This window comes from Neoarius graeffei, chromosome 17 (genome assembly GCF_027579695.1).
Source record: "Neoarius graeffei isolate fNeoGra1 chromosome 17, fNeoGra1.pri, whole genome shotgun sequence".
NCBI lineage: Eukaryota > Metazoa > Chordata > Actinopteri > Siluriformes > Ariidae > Neoarius > Neoarius graeffei.
In genome coordinates, this window is record NC_083585.1 from 31,793,681 (window position 1) to 31,812,291 (window position 18,611).

General features: G+C 39.6%; 1 protein-coding gene across 8 annotated transcripts in view; it reads right to left on the reverse strand.

Annotated features, from left to right (window-relative positions):
* Nucleotides 1-8,532: 8,532 nt before the first annotated feature.
* The window catches only part of LOC132901549 (membrane-associated phosphatidylinositol transfer protein 3-like), a 111,718-nt gene continuing 101,639 nt past the window's right edge, over nucleotides 8,533-18,611 (reverse strand). For 2 of the 8 annotated variants that reach the window (XM_060944007.1, XM_060944013.1), the window contains one exon: nucleotides 8,535-9,599. The gene's annotated coding sequence lies outside the window, so the exon portion shown is untranslated. Of the gene's footprint in view, nucleotides 9,600-16,315; nucleotides 16,985-18,611 lie in introns of those variants that run through there. The other 6 variants (XM_060944010.1, XM_060944012.1, XM_060944011.1 and 3 more) reach the window with 6 other exon arrangements.

Consider the following 18,611-nt stretch of genomic DNA (forward strand, 5'->3'; position numbering starts at 1 on the left):
TTGACTATATTACATTAAGCATGCCATTGGCTACACTGAACACTGTAATATAGTTTGTCTGACATCAACTATTTATTAAATAAGGCTGTCATTAAGACAGGGGTGGCATGGTGGTGCAGTGGCTCACCCTGTCACCTCACAGCAAGAAAGTTCTGGGTTCAAGCCCAATGGCCAACAGGGGCCTTTCTGAGTGGAGTTTGCATGTTCTCCCTGTGTCTGCATGAGTTTCCTCTGGGTGCTCTGGTCTCCCCCACAGTCCAAAGACATGCAGTTAGGTTAACTGGCTACTCTAAATTGCCCATAGGTGTGACTGTGTGTGTGAGTGTGCAGAAAGGAACTGACCACCTTGCTGCAATTCTGGCCAAGTCAACCAAACCTGGTTCGCCTCAAGCCTGGATTGGGTTCAGCAGTGACGACAACAATGATTGTTAAGATAATCTGTCAATAACAGTTTCATTAAAACTGGAACACAGAAATCACTCCCTAGGATCATCTACAATTACATTTAGTCATAGCTACAATTACATATCAGAAAAAATGACTGTCACAAAGAATAAAAATCAGTCTGCAAAATTCGTTTTTGACCTTACCAAGCTATTATGTGCAAAGCTACAACAGTATTAGTGTGTAGGTATGATATGTGAAAGAAACCTCATAAGAGAATGAAAGAAACAGCATGATAATCAGACAGACAGACAGACAGACAGACAGACAGACAAATACAGTCTGAAGAAATGTAGTAAGGACAAAGATGGGGAAAAAACTACACATATACTGTATTAACAAATCACATTTACATATGGGTCCTTACACATTTAGTGATGATTTAATGAATAAGAGAAGGCAATTTAATGAATAAGAGAACTGCTTAAAAGAATGCAACTGCAAGCACTAACGAGAGGACCGGGCTTATGCGTAGCACTGCAGCTTATCTAGTTCAGGCAATATAGCTGAATGAAGGCATATAGTATGAATATTGTATTTTGTAGTGTTTCTAGTGAGATAAGACAAAAATAGAACTTGTGCAACTGATCTACACACAGGGCTAAACCCTGCTGGGCTTAAGTGGTGCTCTAAATAGCCTCAGTTAGTGAAACTGAAGTATGTTTAACGTTTTTTATGTATTGTATGTTTATGATATGTTTACCTTTTAATATACAGAACATGTAGTAGAACTACAGTAATTCATTTTAGTTTTAATTATTTTAATTACTATTTTTAAAATATTATGGTTTGTAACGGTTTGTTAGTACTAACAGTTACTAACGATCTTATCCGCATCTTAAGTGACCCCAAAGTTAAGCTTAATTCAATTAAACTATTTTTGTGTGGTGTAACATTAATTAAACACAACAGTATAATACAATATAAAACTACAGTAATTATTACAATACAAAACAGTGGAAAATGGTGTATACAGTATCCCTTATAAATACTGCCCATGTGCTGATGATGTAGTGGCCATTATATCTTATAAGTGGTGAATAGTCGTGAATTATACAATTAAAATCTGCATTATTGGGGGGGTAAAAGTACAGTTAAATATCATGGCGCCAAATGCTTCAGTGAGTGCAGTTATACTGAGACTGATATTGCCATATACACTATAATGCACATTTGCAACTTATTAAAGATGATGAATGTGGGGTCCTTGGTTAGGAGAAAGCAGTGAAGATGTCAGCTGGTGCTTAATTTTGGTTTCCGCTGTGAAGGAAAACACTGGAATGGAGGGTGATTGGTCTGTGTGTGTGTGTGTGTGTGGGGGGGGGGGGGGGGGGGGGGGGGGGGTCTGGCAGCCAAATGATTTTCTCTACACTTCACACAAAATGTTCTTGAAGTGTGAAGTTGCAGGGATGAACTGGCCACATATAGAAGATGTGGTGATTGAGTCAGTGGAGGATGTGTAGAATAGGATGAACAGCTTCTATGGCAGTTTATATTTATTTAGTTTGGTAGAAAGTACAGACGCTACAGGGCCTTCTCTGTGCTCGGGTTAAAGTTCCAGCTGCATGGAACCTTAAGATCCTGCTGAATGGTGGTGAGCAGGAATTAAATTAAATATGCAATACTCATTAACATTTGTATTTATTTTTATTGAATTATATTTATTTTTTATTGATTTTGCATAGTGAAATTGGTCTGGAAATCAATTTTGTCATGGATTCACAAACCTTTCAGAGCAAAATGAATGCACTAGAGTTCTATTGCATTGCTGATATTGATCAACAGGAAAAATAGATCAAATTATTTCATGACATCCACTCCATAACCCACACAAAGGTCTACTAATACAGCTAGGCTCTTTTTTACAAACCTAAGCCATACATTATCCCTTATAAAGCAATGTAACTGTTTGATGACCTTACGCTTGCACATTTTACAGACAGCATGAGCACAATAAATTCTGAGAACAGCCCAAATAAAATAAATATGTGACCGTTTCAGTTAGGAAACAATAATAATAATTTCTAATGATGTGCACTCTAGTTCAATACATTCTTCTCTGGGTAACTGATACTTCACCACACAGAAAAGAAGCAATAAAGGATGACTTACAGACAAACAAGGGCTCTTATTCAATGATTAGAAATTTTATTACAACTCTCATAAATGAAAAACAAACACTCCTTCCCATTCAGACATATCATTCCCTGCCCATGTTTACAATCATTTCAAACAGTTAAAAGTACTGGCATTATTTTTGAAGATACTGAATGCAGACAAAAATGAGCACTGACACAAGCAAATATGAAAATAGGACTGAACACATTAAAAAATTCATTTTTATACTTTTATTTTCACAAATTTTGGTGGTTAAGCATTTGTATATTAGACACTTCAGGTCAAGTATTTATGAGTACATATGATATAAGTACATAACTTTAAAATTTCATCACTACATATGATAGCATATGGAAATTTAATAAGTACATATGATAACATGAAAGCATATTAAAAATCTATTGCTAACACACTTTGTATGAAAATAATTTATATGACCCTTTTGAACATATTAACATCATTATATTTTTACATTTAAAAAAAATCAACATTACTGCACAGTAGTAGATGAAAGGTCTTTAGTTATTGATGCCAAATTGAGCCTTTAATCATGACAAGTAAGGATATGTAATTAACTAAGGCTCAGCTGCTAAACTTTTTATAAACAATATTTTGTACCAGTATAAATAGGCACACAGTTTACAAATCATTAAATATGGATTTATGATTGTACCAACATGCATTTAATTATAATGACACTCAAATATTTTCAGGTTTGAATATTTTTCATTGGAACAACTGTGAAAACGTGTGTTTAACAAAAAGAAAAGACCATATTTTAAATACCACCAAACCAAACTGTATTATGTAAACATTATTGCAGCTCTAGAATTGATTTGATTTTGTTGAAGAGCAGATTAAATGACGTGCTAACAGTGGTGTAGACCTTTCAAACACCAGATCCCACCAGATCTAAAAATACTTTTCGCTAAAAATTCTTACAAGCACCCAAAATTATATTGCAAAGATCCGAGGTTCAGCACTTCTCTTATTATTGCGATTCCTTAACAATGAAGGACCATGAACCAGCTGTGTCTGCAAAATTATCAACTGCTGAATTTCTTACACCGTCTACTGGTCATGCTGCATTACAAATACCCTTGAACCAGCAAGGATTGTGGTATGACACAGGACATCCAAAGATAAAACACTTGTTGCTATAGTCACTGAGATTCCTGGAGGAGTATCTACAGAGAAGTATCTTCTACGGCCAGGCAAGACAGCAAGCTAGATAACAATGACTGCACTTGTACTGCACTTGTCTGCAATGGATTGGTGTCTATGCTCCATGACCAGGATAATTACTCAAGATGAATGAAAAAATAATTAAATTAGTTTAACACTTATTTTCCCTTTACTTCAATTTTGGTAATGAAAGATTTGCGGTACTACTGTACTTAATCTATCAGTTTGCTCATCAAACTGAAAATCACTGAAAAACTGAAAATCTCTTTTTAAAAAATATTTACTAAAAAAAAGTGGATCTTCCACAAGCTTTTCTGCAAGTAAATAACTGTATAGGACCCTTTTCACGTGACGTCACGACAAACGCGGCCGCCATTTTGGACATGTACTACTAGTAGTTTACCACAGCCAACATTGAGGAACGGCAGCAAAGAAAGTGTTTATTTTCAGCAAGACTTCCATCATGCCACTATATTGTTGTGCACCTGGATGTAGTAACCATCAACAAACAAGGCAAGGGTTATCATTTTATCGGATCCCGGTAGATGCTGACCGACGGAGAAGATGGATAGCAGCATACCAACGCTTGTGTAGTGACCACTTTGTTGGAGGTAAGACGAATAAAATTAGCCAGAAAAGGCATTACATTGCTGTTAACATTCTGTGGCGGCGAGTGTGTAACCAAATAGGCTAAAATAACCCATTGTAACCTCTTTGTTCTTCTGTAGTAGCTATTAGTTAGCGTTGTGTTCCTTTGCTGTTGGTAGACTGTAGGACAGATCAGAGGCAGTGTCCTACAAACAGCGCTTAATTTGAGGGGGAGCAAGCCGGAGCGCGCTCCGGAACCTCAGGCGTTGGCTCCGGCAGCTATTTACACTGGATCCGGTGATCCGACACCTCTTTTGACTATGTAACAAAAAAATAATAATAATAATTAAATTAAAAAATGCAAGTTTATTTAGTGTTAATGTCTGATTTTGATATCTGTCTTGTTGATGATTTCTCTCATGAAACGACATCCACAAAATATCTGCAGATGAACTTAATTTGCAGTGTTATTACAAAACATGCCCAGAAGCGCAGCGCCGCGCCCCCTTCTCTCTCCTCTCCTCTTTTTTTCCGCTCCAGAGCCGCTCATCCTCTGCGCTCCGGGACCTCCCACTTTACAAATTAAGCACTGCCTACAAATAAGTGTTCAAAATAAGAGGAACATGTATTTGTCTCTTAAATCCAGGCCGTTCCCTGTAATCTGTAACAACGGTTGGAAAAAGTAATGGCAACTAGTGAGTGCACAAACCATAGAAGGTAAACTGTACACAGCGCCAGGGCAGTGTGATTTTATGTCTACTTTTAGATTGTGTTAGCTTATCAATGAACACACTCGTCACTCGATGAGTTTCACGTCTTTACGACGGATACTTAAATGTGTGTTAGGTATTATTGTTGCAGTCTAAGCAGTCACTGTAGCAGCTAGATGAGCGAGAACCGAAAGGGTCTATGCCATAAACCGTTATTTCTGTACGGCGTTGCTAACGTGTCGTTACTGTTGTTATTTCTCCCTCTGCTCGCCCTGTAAATGCCCTACGTCGCTGGATAGCGAAGGTGTTTTCTGCATCTCGCTCCTTTTTCTTGTATGTTCTCCGTTTGTCGCCTTCCTCGCATTCAAACCAATTCGAGCCAAAGTCCGCTACATGTCCAAAATGGTGGTCGCGTTTACGAAGGTCACGTGACTGAAAAGGGTCTACGACGCCAAAACATGTTCTAGTATGACAATGCCCTGTGTGCAAAGCAAGGTCCCTGTTTGCCAAGGTTGGTGAGCTCAAGTGGCCTGCACAGAGCCCTGATCTCAACCCCACTGAACACCATTGGGATGAATTGGAACACTGGCTGCATCCCTGGACCTTTCTTGCCTGACATCAGTACCTGACCTCACTAATGTTCTTGTTGGGGAATGGACAGATCCCCACAGCCATGCTCCAAAATCTAGTGGAAATACCTTCCAGAAGAGGAGATTGCTGGAATGAACGTTATTAATCTAAAACTGGAATGGGATGTTAAAATAAATAAATAAATAAATCACACATGCATGTGATGGTCGGGTGTCCACAATCTTTTGTCCATATAATGTAGGGTTAAGCCCAAAAAGGCCATACAATTAAATGAGTGAATACAAATAAAATAAACTTCACATACAGCAGGTCACTACAGCTGTCAATTTTTGTCTACTGAAAGCTAGACCCTGTACAGGATAAGTGGCTACAGATAATGGAGGGATGGATGAAAGCTCATTCTCTGTGAATAATAGCCATAATTTCTTGCATGCACTCTGACAACTGTCATGTTTTTGCTCACATTTGTTGCTTTCTACCCCCATTCAATATATACACCTCCACTCATTAGAACTTCTCTCCACTGAACCAAAAGAAGCACACTTGAAAATCTGTTTGGAAAAAAGCCTTTTTTAAAGAGTTCTCAGATATTCTGCATTTTTCTTTGTGACTGCAGAATTTCAATGTCCACATTACATGATTATATATATATATATATATATATATATATATATATATATATATATATATATATATACACACACACACACAGTGGTGCTTGAAAGTTTGTGAACCCTTTAGAATTTCCTATATTTCTGCATAAATGTGACCAAAAACATCATCAGATTTTCCTAAAAGTAGATAACGAGAACCCATTTAAACAAATGAGACAAAAATATTAGACTTGGTCATTTATTTATTGAGGAAAATGATCCAATATTACATATCTGTAAGTGGCAAAAGTATGTGAACCTTTGCTTTCAGTATCTGGTGTGACCCCCTTGTGCAGCAAAAACTGCAACTAAACGTTTCCAGTAACTGTTGATCAGTCCCGGCTTGGAAGAATTTTAGTCCATTCCTCCGTACAGAACAGCTTCAACTCTGGGATGTTGGTGGGTTTCCTCACATGAACTGCTTGCTTCAGGTCCTTCCACAAAATTTCGATTGGATTAAGGTCAGGACTTTGACTTGGCCATTCCAAAAAATTAACGTTATTCTTCTTTAACCATTCTTTGGTAGAACAACTTGTGTGCTTAGGGTCGTTGTCTTGCTGCATGACCCACCTTCTCTTGAGATTCAGTTCATGGACAGATGTCCTGACATTTTCCTTTAGAATTCACTGGTATAATTCAGAATTCATCATTCCATCAATTATGGCAAGCCTTCCTGGCCCAGATGCAGCAAAACAGGCCCAAACCATGATACTACCACCACCATGTTTCACAGATGGGATAAGGTTCTTATGCTGGAATGCAGTGTTTTCCTTTCTCCAAACATAACGCTTCTCACTTAAACCAAAAAGTTCTATTTTGGTCTCATCCATCCACAAAACATTTTTCCAAGAGCCTTCTGGATTGTCCACGTGATCTTTAGGAAACTGCAGACGAGCAGCAATGTTCTTTTTGGAGAGCAGTGGCTTTCTCCTTGCAACCCTGCCATGCACACCATTGTTGTTCAGTGTTCTCCTGATGGAGGCCTCATGAACATTAGCATTAAACAATGTGAGAGAGGCCTTCAGTTGCTTCGAAGTTACCCTGGGGTCCTTTGTGACCTCGCCGACTATTACACGCCTTTCTCTTGGAGTGATCTTTGTTGGTCAACCACTCCTGGGGAGGGTAACAATGGCCTCGAATTTCCTCCATTTGTACACAAATGCCGCTTTTCCACTACAAACGCGGCTGAGCCGTGCCGTGCTGAGTTGGGCTGAGTCGAGCTGAGCGGGGCTATTGAAGTTGCATTTCGACTACAACCACGCTGAACCGTGCTGGCTGGAAGTGGGTGGACACATTGGGTGGAGTTAGCGAAAGTGGGTGGACGTCAGGTGATGTCGTTAAGCAGCGCAAACAGTGACATCAGTGAGCTTTTAAGCGGTAGTCTCACGACCCGAATAGTAAACAATAAACATGGAGGACATGGAGTCGTTAGTGTTGCTGGTCTTGGTGCTGTGGCTTGTTGTCACCGACAACACGAACAGATACTGGCAAGAGCGTATAGATGAGGCGAGGCGCATAAGGCTTCAGAAATTCTCGTAATTCGTAATTCTTCTCCTTCCGGGTTTACGGTGTTTACAGATCCCAGCGTGCTCGCGGGGCGTGTGTGGGCATGTGAGGACACTCCTCCTCACCAATCAGTGCACAGGGGAGTGTCTGCTCACGCCCCTAGCCTCACTCAGCTCACTTTGGCTCGCTTCAGCCCCACTCCAAAACGGTGCAAGTTTTAGGGGCTAAGCAGGGCTGAAGCGAGCTGAGTCGTGCTGTTTTTTGGTAGTCGAAACGCGAGCCGTGTCGGGCTGAAGTGAGCTGAAGTGAGCTGAAAAAGGGTAGTGGAAAAGGGCCAAATCTGTCTGACTGTGGATTGGTGGAGTCCAAACTCTTTAGAGATGGTTTTATAACCTTTTCCAGCCTGATGAGTATCAACAACGCTTTTTTGAGGTCCTCAGAAATCTCCTTTGTTTATGCCATGAAACATTTCCACAAACATGTGTTGTGAAGATCAGACTTTGATAGATCCCTGTTCTTTAAATAAAACAGGGTGCCCACTCACATCTGATTGTCATCCCATTGACTGAAAACACCTGACTCTAATTTCACCTTCAAGTTAACTGCTAAACCTAGAGGTTCACATACTTTTGCCACTCAAAGATATGTAATATTGGATCATTTTCCTCAATAAATAAATGACCAAGTATAATATTTTTATCTCATTTGTTTAACTGGGTTCTCTTTATCTACTTTTAGGACTTGTGTGAAAGTCTGATGATGTTTTAGTTCATATTTATGCAGAAATATAGAAAATTCTAAAGGGTTCACAAACTTTCAAGCACCACTATGTGACATGGTGGTGTAGTGGTGGTTAGCGCTGTTGCCTCACAGCAAGAGGGTCCGGGTTCGAGCCCTGTGGCAGGTGAGGGCCTTTCTGTGCAGAGTTTGCATGTTGTCCGCGTGGATTTCATCTGCAAACTTTACAATCTTGTTGCTGAGGCGGGTGGAGACACAGTCATACATGTAGAGGGTGTAAAGGAGTGGGCTAAGTACACAACCCTGTGGCGAGCCGGTGTTCAGGCTGAGAGCAGTGGAGGTGTGGGAACCCAGCCTGACCCTCTGGGAGCGACCTGACAGAAAGTCCAATATCCAGCTGCAGGTGAGTGGTGGAAGCCCAAGGTCCGCCAGCTTGGACACCAGTCGTTGTGGGAGGATGGTGTTAAACGCCGAGCTGAAGTCCAGAAAGAGCATTCTGACGTAGCTCTCCTGCTGCTCCAAGTGGGTCAGTGCAGCATGAAGTGCTGTGGATACAGCATCCTCCGTGGATCTCTTTGCTTTGTAAGCAAATTGAAGAGGGTCCAGCTCAGCAGGCAGGCAAGGATATGACTCTGCACCAGTTTTTCAAAGCACTTCATGATGACAGGTGTAAGTGCCACTGGGCGGTAGTCATTCAGGGTGTTGATGTTAGGTTTTTTTGGCAGTGTTACAATGGTTGAGGACTTAAGGCAGGATGGGACAATGGCCTGAGACGGGGACTGGTTAAATGAATCAAGTGATTGAAGAATCAAGTCTTAATGACTGATAGATCTACTTGTCAGAGTCTTACCTTTCAGTCTGGGATCTGAAGCTAAAATACAGTCCCAGATCTGAAGCTGATCAAATCCTTGTGGGGCAACCAGACACAGGTAACTATGGTTCTTCATGCACATACTGTATTTCTTTGGAACCCCTCTTTCTTTTTGTGCTCTGTGTCCATGGATAGACAGCTGGGAACAGCTTCAGGTGGTTCCTCTTCCAGCATACAGTATCCTGTCACAGTATTCTGAAAATGTGGATATAAGATACCAGTTAATAAAAATATATAATTTCAGTAACTTCCACATTTACATTCAAAATTAAGACTAAACCTTAGTAACCCTGAAAGAGACATCGCATTCATTTATAATTTTAAATTTATTAGCGGCAGCACGATGGTGTAGTGGTTAGCACTGTTGCCTCACAGCAAGAAGGTTCTGAGTTCGAACCCAGTGGCCAATGGGGGCCTTTCTGTGTGGAGTTTGCATGTTCTCCTCGTGTCTGCATGGGTCTCCTCCGGGTGCTCCGGTTTCCTCCACAGTCCAAAGATATGCAGGTTAAGCTAATTGTGGCTCTGAATTGACCGTAGGTGTGAATGTGAATGATTGTTTGTCTCTCTGTCAGCCCTACCATAATCTGGCAACTGGTCCAGGGTGTACCCCACCTCTCACCCATAGTCAGCTGGGATAGGCTCCAGCTTGCCCACGACCCTGCACAGGATAAGCGGTTATGGATAATGGATGGATTCATTTATTAGCTTTTGCCATCGCAAGATATATATGTACATACTTTATGGCTGGGAAACCACAACAGCTTGCACCAATTACAGTCGCCCCATTGTACCTAATCTACATGTCTTTGAAATAAGAGCATAATCAATATAGTGTGCATGACTACTAAAGACTGATAATGAAATCATCACCTTGGTGCCATGACTGCAATTAAAACAGACACCATTTCAATGTGATTCCATTTCAAAGAGCAAGTACATTCTGGGAGCTCTGTGGGAATCCTCATAGCCTGTCAATCATTCTGATCATTTAGAGTGCAGATGCAGGTTGGGACCCTATTGGGCAAATGTGGATTATACTATGCCCAAATCAACTATACAAAAGCTTAAGTACTCACACAGGACAATTTAGAGCCTACAACAGGGCAGCAGTGGTAGTTTCAGCACTGACAGCCACCTTAAACTTTTCAAACATGTGCTGGCACTTTGAGAAAGTGGCACTAATTTCAGCCAAGGGACTTTCTGCAAGCAAATAATTTATGCTTTTTGTGATTTCAGAAAACATTGTGATTGGATATATTATGCAAACAATATGTTGGGGCAAAAAGAATTTCCTCACAGTCCAATTGAGGCAAATTTAGCAATATTAAAGAGTTATTTTTTTAACAATCAGGCAGTCAACACCAGAAACAAGACATAATATAAGCCAGTGGTTTTCAACCTGTGAGTAGCAGTGCTCCAATGATCCATGATGGTTCTCTCACAACATCTGAGAACGTTTCATTTCATGGTTCATGAGAAAACATTGTGATTTGATATATTATGCAAACAATATGTTGGGGCAAAAAGAATTTCCTCACATTCCAATTGAGGCAAATTTAGCAGCTCAATCTGTTTTCAACGTTAAAAACAACAGGAAGTATAATTTGGTCTCGCTCCTTGCTTTGCATAATCTGGGGTATAATGAGATTTGGAGTTATGGTAAACATAACTGTGCAATACGTCCTCAAAATGTTGGCACAGCTGATCTGCAGAGATATTATAGAAATCCCATTCCAAAAAAGTTGGGATGCTATGTTAAATGTAAATAAAAACAGAATACAATGATTTGCAAAATCTTTTCGACCTGTACTCAATTGAATACAATACAAAGACAAAATGTTTAATGCTCAAACTGATAAACTTTATTGTTTTTTGTAAATATACACACATTCTGAATTTGATGCCTGCAACACATTTCAAAAAAGTTGGTACAGGGGCATGTTTACCACTGTGTTATATCACCTTTTCTCTAATAACACTCGGTAAGCATTTGGGAACTGAGGACACTAATTGTTGAAATTTTGATTATGAAAGTCTTTCCCATTTTTGCCTGATATACAACTTCATTTGCTCAACATTCTGGGGCCTCCATTGTCATATTTTGCACTTCATAATGCACTACACATTTTCAATGGGAGGCAGGCAGACCAGTTTAGCACCCACACTCTTTCACTATGAAGTCACACTGTTGTAACACATGCAGAATGTGGCTTGGCATTGTCTTACTCAGATAAGCAGGGACGTTCCTCAAAAAGACATTGTCTGGATGGCAGCATATGTTGCTCCAAAACCTGTATATACCTTTCAGCATTAATGGAGCCTTCACAGATCTGCAAGTTACCCATACCATGGGCACTAATACACCCCCATACCATCACAAGTGCTGACTTTTAACTGTGTGATGGTAACAATCTGGATGGTCCTTTTCCTCTTTAGTCAGAGGACACAAAAATTTCCAAAATCAATTTGAAATGTGCACTCATCAGACCACAGCACACTTTTCCACTTTGCGTTAGTCCATCTCAGATGAGCTCGGACCCAGAGAATTCTGCAGCATTTCTGGATATTGTTGATATATGGCATTCACTTTGCATGGTAGATGCAGCGATAAACTGTGTTTACCAGCAACAGTTTTCTGGAATGTTCCCAAGCCTATGTAGTAATGTCCTTTATATAATCATGTCAGTTTTTAATGCAGTGCCACTTGAGGGATCAAATGTCATGGGGATTCAATGTTGGTTTTCGCCCTTGGCCCTTACATGCAGAGATTTCTTTGTATTCTCTGAATCTTTTGTTGATATTATGGATTGTTGATGGCAAAATATCTTCAGTTTATGATCTATGGCTTAGGATGTCATCGTATTACTGTTGACTGTTTTTCAAACAGTGGAATATCCATGGATGCGAAAATGGTGACTTACTACTGGAATTGGGATTGTAAATAAAAATAATTTCTTTTTGAGGACATTGAGGTTCACCTGGAACACCACTAGAATGTCCCTGTACTCCCTCTCCTCTGTTTTACTTTGTTACACAGATGACTTGCTTCTGCAATAGACGAGTATTTTCATCTGCTGGATGAACTGTTTCTCTTAATGATGCAAAAGGATTGAAATTGGCATTTATGGATAACACATTTCTGAAGGGGGAAGAGCATCTGCCTAACACAAAATGTAAGTAATACAATATGGATCTGTGTTCATACCATTAAAGTTAAATTTAATTGAAAACTGTAGTGAAGTCTATATAATGTTGACTGGAAAGCAAACCATTTAAGACACGTGTGTTCACTTCCAAGAGTTTAAGTAGAGCTCATGCTTTGAAAAACACCACACATGGCCTGCATGGGTTGAAATTGTAGCTACAAATAATACTCTGTTTGTGGTCTTATTGCAGGTACATCAAGTGAAATTGCATCTGATGTACAGGTGGTGCAATCTGCTGAAAAAGTCTGATTCATGTGCTTGACATCTTACTAGGCACTAAAGCATTTTGAACATATAACCGGTTTCAACAAGATCATCTTGAACAGAGCTCACCCACATGTTTGTTGCTGAAGGGTGTACACCATATATCATATGCTCAGCTGGGAAAACAGACACTTAAATTAACTCTCGGGGACACAGCAGGAATACAAGAAAGATATACAGTACCTTTGCTTAAAGGACATTTATTGCACAAATGACTGTTTATCACATGCATAATGAAGGGAGACAACTGTCCAACAGTTCTCGAGGAGGTACAGCTACACGCTGGTCCTAGTAAACATTTTTACAAGACGCAAACACAGCACAGGATATAGTAACATCCTGTGGGGACAGCTGATGTGCAGAGGATGTCACCTTTTGTCGGAGTAAAAGTCGGATTAAATGCCAACTATCAGATTGTATTTTTTCACAATGGCAATTATACTTCCAGTTTAAATAGCACTTCAATCCACACTAGCTCTATCAGAGGCACATCAAATCTGAGACCATATGTAGTGCTGTTCTAAGCTTGTTTCTCATGTCCATGATGTAGTGGCACAGCACAACCACCTAACAGCTCCAAGTTCAAATCTGAATAAATGTGTTCCAAAGCTACTTATAAAAGCCAACCCTCTTCAACAGTAATGTTCATTAATATTTGAGTCCAATAATTGTCAAGATAAATTTAAATCTAGGTATCCATGTCTCAAATTCCGCTATTTCCATTCATTATTTCCTTAAAAACAATCTCACGAAACAAAAATGGCAGAAATTTACCTGGAGTTGCCAAATAGACTGAAATCAAAGTGCTCTGTTGCTCATTCTCCTGCCAGTAGTACACACAGAAATGCTTCATGTGTTATAAAATCTTTATGTTCAGCTTGATCCAGTGCATGCAGTGTGAATTCAGGAGACTTGGGGATAAAGCAGAGACTGCACGGAGTAAAGCAGAGACTGCATGGAGCCACCTGCAATCTTTAGGAACTGTGGAATGACTGAAAAACCAATTAAAACATGCCGAAAATGGTCGAATGTGACCTAGAAGGAAGGAACTTTTGCCTGCCATTGGCATGGCTCTGTGAGCTCTGGAGTACACAGAGAGGGAGAAGATTCAGCCCTCATTAAACATAATGACAGGATCCAATAAATAGTTGTACATTTTCCAAGGTGCCAGACTCAGCAGCAGTAGCTCAAAATGTTTTAGCAATCGTGTCATAAAATGTCTTAAACTCCAACCACTGTGAGCATATTACAGCAATGTATCATACTGTATTATAACTGACATGTGAAGCCTGCAGAGCAGTCAATGGGACATCAGGTCATGAAACAGGTTAGTCCACAATGTCAAATGTCACCTCTCCCTGTAGAACTGCAAACCATGAACACACGAGCTGATGTGGATCAGATACAATATTCTACCAGTTTTTTTCACGGCCCAATGGAAAAAGAATTACAAGGAAGCTTAATTGAGTACAATTATGTTAATGCAGCATTTAAAAAAGATTATGTCAGGCCTGGTTAATGTTTTCACTTTGAGTTGAATATAGAGTGTGAGAAATGGACAAAAAGGTATTAGTGGGAAAAATGCAATTTATTGTCTCTCTTTCTTTCAAGGTACTAATTTAATAAAGATACTCAAGCAATCCCAGTGGTCAATACAGTGCATAACTACAGTCACAGTGGCACTTACTCTAATCTTTCATGCCACTGCTTGTTCTCCAGCCTAGCAACATTATTGAGTCCTCACTCAGTGGGATAACAACTGAGAATCTATATTTGTTCTTTGGCCACAAGCAACTAACTAAGCAAAGATTGCAAGCTTTGGCTCTTATTCTGAACTCTGCTTATTTGAGAGGGTAGATGTATTCAATTACAGTAAATAAGTAAAAATATTAATTGCACTAAATACTTTGGATGAGCTTTAATATACAGTATATATGATATGACTTTTGACTGCAAGGAGAGGTACAGGTATCTGTATTGTTGCCAATAATAGTGATAGATGTTTGAAATCTATTTAGAAAAACTGACAGGACGAATTTAAAGACAATCAGTAGAAGATTATATAGACATTCCTTGTCATTCAAATAGTATGAGAAACACACAAGAGACACAATTGCAATTTAATGCAGGATACAGGAGTAAAAAGGCTCAAGAAACATGACTGATTTTCATAATATTCCAATAATTGGAATGTTATAGCAGCAGATCATTGCAGTGGGAATGGTGACCTTAGAAATACCTGGTTGCGAACCAGTTTAAAAGCTATTATCAAACTTATAGGTTGCATTACTAATTGAAAAGCTTTCATTTCTGGAAAGCAATCATCAGAAAATAACACATAACGTGCTGTATATGCTTTATTATTATTTGTGTGTGTGTGTGTGTGTGTGTGTGTGTGTGTGTGTGTGTGTGTGTGTGTGTGTTTAGCTCTTTGCTTTTAGAATGTAATGTTATGTAGAGAGAGAGACCTGCAGACATAACCAAAATCTGTTTGGTTTAAGTTCTTTTGAAAAGAAACACTGACTTTGACACGTAAGAAAAAGTCAGAGTTGATAACTACCAACTCCACCAAATTCAAAAAGAAGAGCTCAGGCATCATGAGCTCCGTATATGATGGGTCAAACCAAGATGGAAGCAGAGCAAGTTTAATGAAGAGGCAAGGTGTGCAAGGTATTAGGGTGAAAAAAAGGTTACGGCCAGGCATGCAGGAAGGTGTAATTGGTTTTGTGGCTCAGTGTATGGGCTCTATAGCTTGTTTACATGTAACATCAGGTCATATCATTCCAGATCAATCTACACAGCCATAGTATACAAAAGGTGTATTATTTCCTGTTAGAAAATGTCTCCAAGCAATACAGTGTAGCCAAGTTAAGCACTTTTCACTGGATTTTAAAGGAGCTGACTCACCCTTCCCAGAATCCAGTTCATTGTTTTTGTTTTGAAATCACATGACTGCAACTCTGATAGCTTTCTATGCAGAAAAACCTCTGGAAAATTACTGGTATTGATCCCTTCAAAATCCATTGTACGGTAAGTGTTAAAAAAGGTGACTAGACTTGCTTGAAATTCTTGAAGGCATTTCACCTCTCATCCGAAAGGCTTCTTTAGTTCTGTCTGACTAGTGGGGAGTTCCAGGTATTTATCCTCTAGTGGATCAAAACCAACCCTAAGGTGAGTCGTTGAGGTCACATGGGTCATTGAGTCATCCTGTAGATGTAGGTCACTGGGGGCCATGTGTGAACGGTGTTAGCAGCCTAGAGAGTTGTTAGGGTTATCTGTGGGTTGTTGACTCTCTCTGCCATCATGTGAGTCAGTGAAGTCAGCTGAGTTTTGATGTGGATGTGTATTCAGTTTTCTGGGACGTTTTCACTAGTCAGACAGAACTGAAGAAGCCTTTCGGATGAGAGGTGAAACATCTTCAAGAATTTCAAGCAAGTCCAGTTGCCTTTTTTAACACTTAAAGTTTATTATGACCTGGATGACTGAGAACCTTCACAGACTTACTTCGAAATTTATCTTGAACCTTTTCTTCATCTATGTGAAGATATGTGGAAATTATGAGGAGAACATGCCTGATATTTTCTTTCCTTCATGGCTGCCCATAAGATGGCTGAGGCTGGATCTGGTCCATTACAATGGAATAACCATATGGAAATGAAACAGACTAGTCAAAATAATATAAAATATAGCCACTTTGACAAAATATCTTCAGTTTATGATCTATGGCTTAGGATGTCATCGTATTGCTGTTGATTGTTTTTCAAACAGTGGAATATCCATGGATGCAAAAATGGTGACTTACTACTTGGAGCAGAGGCTTCTGGGAAGGATGAGCCAGCGCCTTGAATGATATCATTCCGTAGCATGGTATAGGCTAGCAGTAATAACATATTAGATTCAACATGCATGCATACACATTGACTGAAACAAATAGCCGAATCAAACACTAACTGTACAGTGGCAGTGTGACTAACAAACCCATTAACATTAGCATATCCGCTATTACATGTTCTGAATAAACAAACATTAACTGCACAATGCTAACTGTAGTCTCTGTTGACTGCATGTAGTCCTGGCACCCCCGCCTGTCCCACACCCATGATTATCATGCTGCAGAGAAAGAATAGGGCACTGAAGGGCACATTCACATAAAATCCCATCTGAGTATAGATTTTGTTTGAGTAAAAGATCATCAGCACTATTTTGTACAGAATAATACAATCTGTGATCCCTTACAGCTCATGAAACAAAATTAATTTCCTTTTAAGTAATTGCTGGATTTGGAAAATGGCTGAACAATCTGTTAAGATCACCAGACACCGCATTCAGCTCTACTGGACATTTGCATTCGGATTTCTGTTTACAGAGTAGGAAGCACAATGAGCTCGGACTACAGAATACATGCTCCTAATAATAGCTCTCCCTGAGTTTGTCTGTGAATACCAATGAGGTTGTTCTGTATGGAAACAAGCTCTGCTGAACAGAGTAAAACAGGAAGATGTCAGCTCCTTCCCTACAGGCTCTAATGAGCTATACTTATGCTTGGACAAAACCCTGTCATGTGTAATGCAGTGTATTCAGTGTAGCGATGGGCATTTCAGGTAAAATTACTATTCAGTTTTTTTGAAGCTTCAAACTCCTGCCCACAAACATATAAAAATAGTATGTATGATACAAAACACTAAGCCTTTATCAGTGTGTGTGAATGTGCATGCTTGGTGGTGTAAAGTACACCAAGTTATTTGAACCAATTTATGTGTGTGTGTGTGTGTGTGTGCATATATATATATATATATATATATATATATATATATATATATATATATGAGGGTTTAGTCTATGTCTAGTTCAAATCTAGAGTGTTTATATAGATAGTTTTCACTGATGTCACGGCATTCTGGGGAACGCCCTCCAGCCGCCATCTTGTGGGGCAAACAAAACGGACCATCGCCATTACCGGCTATGTTATCTCGGATTAATTTATGAAGTTATATAGTCAGTTTTCTAAAATAAATATCAATGTCAGCAAAATCAAGCAAACAGAAGTATATAAATACATTAGACGACACCTCACGACAACGGTATACAGCCAAACTGGCCTTGATTGGGGGAATTGACCCCTACGAAGTGGACAAAGATGCATTTTCAAGTGACTATGCAGGGCTGCCAAAGCCTGAAACTGCCAAAGCCTGCTCCAAAGCCTGAAACTGACTTCAAACTTTAAAGGCTGTCTGATATATACAACTTTATATATTCACAGCGCGCCTTTTGGCGGATGCCGCCTTTTTCACGGCTGAATCACGCAGATCCATTTTTTTTTTTTAGGGGGGGCGTTGGAGTGTCTGATTATAATTTCAAAGTAAATTCTGTATTAAAATTACTAAATAAGCAAATCTGTTACAGTCCATGAAACAGGAAGTATAAGGATGAGAAAAAAAACTGTTTAAATCGTAAAGCTGCGCACATTTGCGCAGTCCTGCACACCGCTCGGGCTGCGCAAATGTGCGCAGCTTTGCAATTTAAACTGTTTTTTTCTCATCCTTATACTTCCTGTTTCCTGATTCAGGCGGCATCCGCCAAAAGGCGCGCTGTTTGCATCCCAAACACAAACCAAATCATACGGGATAGACCTAAAATGTTTTTCAAAAATGACCCTTGCGTGAGTGAAGTGACAAGTTTCAAATAGAAACGTGACTGTGGCAGTGGGGGCGTGGTCAAGCGCCGGTCTGTGACAGGA